This window comes from Lissotriton vulgaris, unplaced genomic scaffold (genome assembly GCF_964263255.1).
Source record: "Lissotriton vulgaris unplaced genomic scaffold, aLisVul1.2 SCAFFOLD_1409, whole genome shotgun sequence".
NCBI lineage: Eukaryota > Metazoa > Chordata > Amphibia > Caudata > Salamandridae > Lissotriton > Lissotriton vulgaris.
Window position 1 is genome coordinate 291228 of NW_028251882.1, and position 6524 is coordinate 297751.

A 6524-nucleotide genomic window follows, 5' to 3' on the forward strand; every position below is an offset into this window, starting at 1 on the left:
CTTCTGCCCATGCCATTGTATGCCATTCTGTTAGTATGTACTATGTGATGCCCATTTGTGAGTGATACTTGCCTTTATCCGTTACTGACTGCACTGATTTATATGTCACCCTGTATTCCGGACTCGTTGATTGAATCGCTTTTTTGTATTGTCCATGTACGACTGTATGTATCATGATTGCACTGCCTTTTCTCTGGCTTATCTCCAAATAAAGGTTTAAAAAAAAAAAAAAAAGATATCACCCCGTTAAATACATTATTGGGCCCCTGTAAGATACTTGCTTATGCCGATGATGTGGCAGTGATAACACCAAACCCCATGGAGGCGATTGAGTTGGTAGAGGCAGAGGCTCGCAGATTTGGGCAAGTGTCGGGTTATGCCCTCAATACTTTAAAGACTCAGATCATCAAAAACCTTATGACTCTCTGTGATGATAACCGAGTGGTCCCGGCAGGGATGTATTTAGGGATTAATATCTCAGCTGATCTTGATACCTTGGTGGAAAAAAACATCGACCCAATAATAGACAAAGTAAAGAAAGATCTGGATCGATATGAGAATCTACACTTGTCACTAGTAGGACGAGTCAACATTATCAAAATGCTGGTTTTGCCAAAATGTTTGTATGTTTTAGAGCAATTCCACTCTTAGTTGACAATAAGTGGTTTAAAACTTGTGAACAAATGGTTAACCGTTTTATTTGGGCAAAAGGCAAGACGCGGAGGGCACTGATATTCATATCGCTCCCGCGGGAAAGAGGAGGCTGGTCACTACCGGATTTAAAGCTTTATTATTGGGCAGCAGCATTGCAATGTATGGTGGGTTTGATTGGAGGTGCAGAAGTGGATGGTTGGGACAAGTTTGGCTCGCTCGCTATTTATGGTTTGGTTCTGGGTACAAATGCTGAAAATGTATTTATGACATTCACGGAGGGAAGCTACTTCAAAAGAACACGTTTCAAGACAGTAATGGCTGCATATATGGAAAGGGTTTGTTAAAAAGGTGGGAATTGGGAAGTATGATGCATATACTAGATTAAAAGATAACCCTTCCCTACCTAGTGAGGTTTTTTCAGGAGCTGTCTTTCAAGAATGGAAGAGGCGGGGGATAAGAAAGTTTGGAGATATGTTGGGCCGCCATGGTATATTACAATTTACGGAATTGCAAAACAGCTATGCTTTGGACACAAAACATTTCTTTAAACACCTTCAGATAAGAAGCTGCATATCAAATAAACAAGGGGGCACATTGGGATTCGAAAGAAATATGGTGATGGACCTTATAGAAGGTGGCTTTGATTGCACTATTAAGAGGTTTTATTCAGAAATGACGAAATTAAAGAAAGATGATTTAGAGAAATGGATAGATAAATGGTCCATAGATTTAGATATAGGCAGGGATATCTTTACTGAGTCATTAGAAATGGGGAGAAAAATGCTGTGCTCATCGTCTCTTCAGGCCAAAGACTATAAGATATTATACCATTTATATTATACACCCGCGAAGATTGCCCAGTGGGGGGGTACATCTGGTATTACTTGTTTTAGATGTGGCAGTACAGATGCTGATTTGATACACATTTTTTTAGTTTGTCCCCATTTGGAGAAGACGAAACAGGATATTGTGAAATTTTTCCGGAATGCACTGTCAACAACAATAGAGTTAACACCAGCTATTATGTTATTGGGGATAAGTGCTGATGGGCAGTCGAGTTGTAGAAATTTTATATTTGTAGCAATGGCAATCCTGAGATTGTTAGTGGCTTCTGCTTGGCTTGATCCTAACCCTCCATCATACCATCAATGGTTAGGTAAAGTACTGTCAATACAAAAACTGGAATCAGCCATATATGCTAGGAAGGGAAAAAAGGGTAAGAAATTGGGTATGCAAATGTGGGGTCCGTTTATTCGATGGAAGTTAGGTACTGACTGTTAAAAGACCAAGAATCTGTCTAGATGAATATTTGAATATGTATATATGGCTCTGTGTTATATTGTATTGTAATTATTGTGCCCTGCTCATGTTATAAAGAAAATGGGGAAAAAATTCTTAATAAAAAATATAAAAAAAAAAAAATTAAAAAAAAGAAAGAGCAATCCTACACATTGTCGATGATGCACTTCAAGCTCTAGATTGCAATCAATCTTGCCTACTTATCCTCCTAGACTTGTCATCAGCATTTGACACAGTTAACCACGAAAAATTACTGAACAGACCTCACGACAGGATGGGAATGTCTGGCACGGTACTGAAATGGTTGGAATAATTTTTAAAGAACAGAACTCAGATATTCCTAGTAAACCAATCACTATCGCCATCATGCCCAAACACACTCGGAGTACCGCAAGGATCCACCTTACCTCCTTCACTGTTTAACTTATACATCGAATCTCTTACAGAAATTCTGCGGAAATCAAAATATCCTACCACATGTATGCAGACGACACGCAACTTTACATCAAGATTGCTAGCCTGGAAGACATAACCACAGTGAATGATGCCCTCAAAATATTGCTAAAATGGCTAATTAACAATCATCTCAAGCTTAACGCTAACAAAACAGAATTCTTACTCATTACACCACAAAAAAATCAATCCATAGTGAAAGAATGGTCCAAAATGATCACAGCATTAAATTGCATCCCTACTCTAGTTGACTCGGCGAAATCCCTCGGGATCACACTGGATAAGATCCTTGATATGAAAACCCACATTAAATCGATGGCAAAAAACGCCTCTTTCCACTTGAACTATCTGAGAAAGAAGAAATCTTTTTTAACGGAGACAGACTTGAAACTAGCTGTGCAATCACTGGTTGTCTCTAGGATTGAATATGGTTGTACTACACTTGCTGGTCTACCAAAAATTTCCACAGCACCCCTAAAAGCCTGCCTCAATGCAGCGCCAAGGCTTATTACAGGGTCGAGGAAATTTGACCATATCTCGCCACACTTGAAAGCCTTAAACTGGTTACCGTACGAAGCCAGAGTACAGCTGAAAATGGCATGTATCACCCATAAAGCGATTCATCGCAACACACCTAAATATCTCGCCCACAAAATAGAAATTTCAGGAAGAAACAGACTTGTCAGGAGTGCCAATTATCTGCTTTTGAAACCACCTATCTTTAAGAAGAAAAAAACATATGAGAGGACATTCTCAGGCGTAGCTCCCAGGATTTGGAACTCCCTTCCCGCAAACATCAGAATAATTACAAACACTGCAACATTCAAGAAAGAAATTAAGATCTTTCTTATGAGTAAGTTCCTCCCATAAACAAGACAAGCGCCTCCGAAGACTTATCATTGATTTGATGACCAGATACCCAATATGGGAATAGAAATGATAGAGCCTTAAAGAAATACTACCTCAGAATATTGTTAACTCATGTCTTAATCACTACCGATCCGTTATTGTTCCCCTATATTAGCCTTTTAGTTGCTAGGTCTAAAATGACAATATTTAAGTCTGTACGATCTTACTGCTCTATGTACATTGTGTTTTTAACCCATACCATATGATGTTAGGCGCTCTGATACCCATGGGTCATGTCCGCACTATAGAAAACTGTTAATAAATAAATAAATAACCTCCTCTCAAGATTTCTGAACACGGGTGGTCGGATTTGTCAGTGCAAGTGGTCACGGCAGGGCGCGACCACTCACATTGAGAAACCTTCCGTTCACCTTGAGAAAGCTGCAGCTGGAGTAGAAAATCTATGTGCGCCCTCTTTCCCTGCGTATGGTGCTGCTCGCAATGATTTTACAGTACTGGTCAAACACCCGGCACTCAAAATCACCACAAACGACATGACCCTAACTCTGAGTAGCGCAGTAGAGTTTTTTTGTCACTTCGCTGAGTTCCCATGAACTCTGCCCAGGCTTACTTTTAATGCCCATCAGGCGGGATTTTCTAACTCATAACTCATTTGCTAGACAGATCAATGCACCTTTCATTGTGGGTGGGAAAGCATAGTCAAGTGATGGTTGGAAAGTTCAAACTTTCAAGGATGAAAGTGTCACAATCTTGCCCGCACCTTATGACCCCCAAGGGTTGGATTTCAAACCCCCTGGTGCAAGGACTCATTTCAGTGCACCAATATGATTAGGAAACCACTTTGAACTGCCACCCATACACCACCCACTGAGCAGCACTGTGCAGGAAGTGTTTTTGGGTTATCAGCCTCAATGGGTGAAGTCAGCGACAAAGAGGGACTCCGAAACCTCTTTCATAAGTGTATAATACGCTCAAAATTGCAATAAGCTGAGACGAGCTGCGCAATGCTGTTTTTGTTTGAAATCACGATTAGAAGTATGCATTGTCACATTTATCCATCAAAATGTATCCTCCTGGCCAATGCCCGGTATATATTGCGTAAACTCAATAAAATATATTGTTAAAAACAAAATTGCAATAAGAAACATGGGATATGATTAAAAATGTTTACTTCTAAAACCCAAGCTTAGTGTATTTAATATGAACAGTAACTAAATAGAATGCAAAAATAAGTGCAGTAGTGCATGACATGGTCAGTGAAAACAAAAGGAACATTTCTAACATGATTTGCAAGTTCTATCATCCCGCGACCCTAACTCTGTTTCCAAGCTCTATGCTAAAACTTAGCTCAAGCAGTAACTAGAAAGCTGTAAATAGAGTTTCTTAAAATCGATCGCACAGCATCCCTTCCCCCGGTGTTTAGCTATTCTCTATCACAGCTTTGCCCTGGCATGCTAACAGTGTCTTGCGATGGATCGCACAGCGTACCTTCTCTCGGAGTTTAGCTATTCTCTATCACAGTTTTGCCCCAGTATAACAGTTTCTTAAGATCGATCGTACAGCATACCTTCTTGCTCTGTTTAGCTGTTCTCTATCACTGATTTGCCCCAGTATGATTACAGTTGCTTAACATGGTTCGGACAGTGTACCTTCTCTCGGTGTTTAGGTTTTCTCTATCACAGCTTTGCTAACAGTTTCTTGCGATGGATTGCACAGCGTACCTCTGTGTGTAGCTATTCTCTATCACAGCTTTTTCCCAGTATGATAACAGTTTCTTAAGATCGATCGCACAGCCTACCTTCTCTCAGTGTTTAGCTATTCTCTATCACAGCTTTACTCTGGTATGCTAACAGTTTCTTGTGATGGTTCGCACAGCGTACCTTCTTTCTGTGTTTAGCTATTCTCTATCACAGCTTTGCCCCAGTATGAAAATAGTTTCCTAAGATGGATCGCACATCATACCTTCTCTCTCTGTTTAGCTATTCTCTATCACTGCTTTGCCCCAGGATGATAACAGTTTCTTAATATGGATCGCCCAGCGTACCTTCCCTCTGTGTTTAGCTATTCTGTATCACAGCTGTGCCCCAGTATGATAACAGTTTCTTAAGATGGATCGTACCCTCCCTCTCTGTTTAACTATGCTCCATCACAGCTTTGCCCTGGTATGCTAACAGTTTCTTGCGATGGATCGCACAACGTACATTCTCTCTCTTTTTAGCTATTCTCTGTCACAGCTTTTCCCCAGTAGGATAAGTTTCTTAAGATGGATCACACAGCATTCCTACTCTAGTTGTTTAGCTATTCTCTATCACAGATTTGCCCCAGTATGATAATAGTTTCTTAAGATCGATTGCACAGCGTACCTTCTGTCTCTGTTTAGCTATTCTCTATCACAGCTTTGCCCTGGTATGCTAACAATTTCTTGCGATGTGATAGAATTCACTTTTCGATGCCCCAATCATCCTTTCTCATATGTAAGTTAGCATCATATGGCTAACTAATGAAGTTCGTATATGTACCTATGTTGAATTATTCCATTTGCTACCTTATTATTCAAATGCATGTGTGAATATATTAGTTCCTTAGCTTAGCCTGAGTGCCGCCATTTTGTGTATTCCTCTGTGTCCGCGAGCCTCACTCGCTCATCTACCCCTCCCGCAGGAATAGAGAATTTCACTAAGACAGCAGTTTTCGTTTCTCGGCTTACTGTGGCCGAAACTAACAAGTCTCGTTATCAGTAATGTTCTCATGCCCCAGAGACGCTGAAGCCTAGCTCCATGGCCTTGAGTAAAGATAGCGATGTTTCTTTTGCAGGTGCAGATGCCTGCTGTATGATGGCATTGTCCACTGGTCTGGGTTTCAGTAATTTTCCAGAAGGGGCGTACACTAAACGAACTGTACTGCATTATAATGTATTGCCGTAATGCGGAGAGTCAGTCCTCTTGTTCGCACTCCTAGGAGTGAGGTCGGAGAGGGCCCTCTCATATGAGTGTTGTTTGGCCTAATAAAGACTTTTGTTTATTCTTCTCCACTGTCTGGCTGACTTCCTATATAGTGACTATAGGTGAGTGCGGTAAGTCACTCGAGTGGATTTGAGCCACGCTTATCAGATGGCGCCCGAATAGGGACCCCGCGATAAGGATCTTTCTCACCCGTAAGTGGGTAGCAGAAGACCGGGGACCCGCTGGTCGGCACGGTGGGCCCGGGTACCCATCTGATGCTGAACTTGGTTCTCGCAGCGCTGCCCC